Below are 292 nucleotides of genomic sequence, written 5' to 3'. Positions count from 1 at the left end.
AAAAAAAAAAAAAAAAAAAAAAAAAAATATATACAAGCCCCTAACCAACTCCCCCCTACACACCAGTGCTTCGATACAACACCCCATACACTCTGGGGTGTATATGCAGCTTTGTATTTATATTATTTACTTTTTTTTTTATATTTTATTTAATATTTTTTAATACAAAGTCTATCAACTCAACCCAACTAAACACCTTCTCCCCCCCCGTCTCTTTTATACACACACACACACACACACACATACACCCACAGAGAAATATCTATGCAGTATATATATATATATATATATA

Source organism: Eimeria mitis, genomic scaffold (assembly GCF_000499745.2).
Source record: "Eimeria mitis Houghton genomic scaffold, Emh_scaff814, whole genome shotgun sequence".
NCBI classification, from domain to species: Eukaryota; Apicomplexa; class Conoidasida; order Eucoccidiorida; family Eimeriidae; genus Eimeria; species Eimeria mitis.
The sequence above is the reverse complement of the archived record's forward strand: the minus strand, read 5'-3'. Positions refer to the sequence as shown.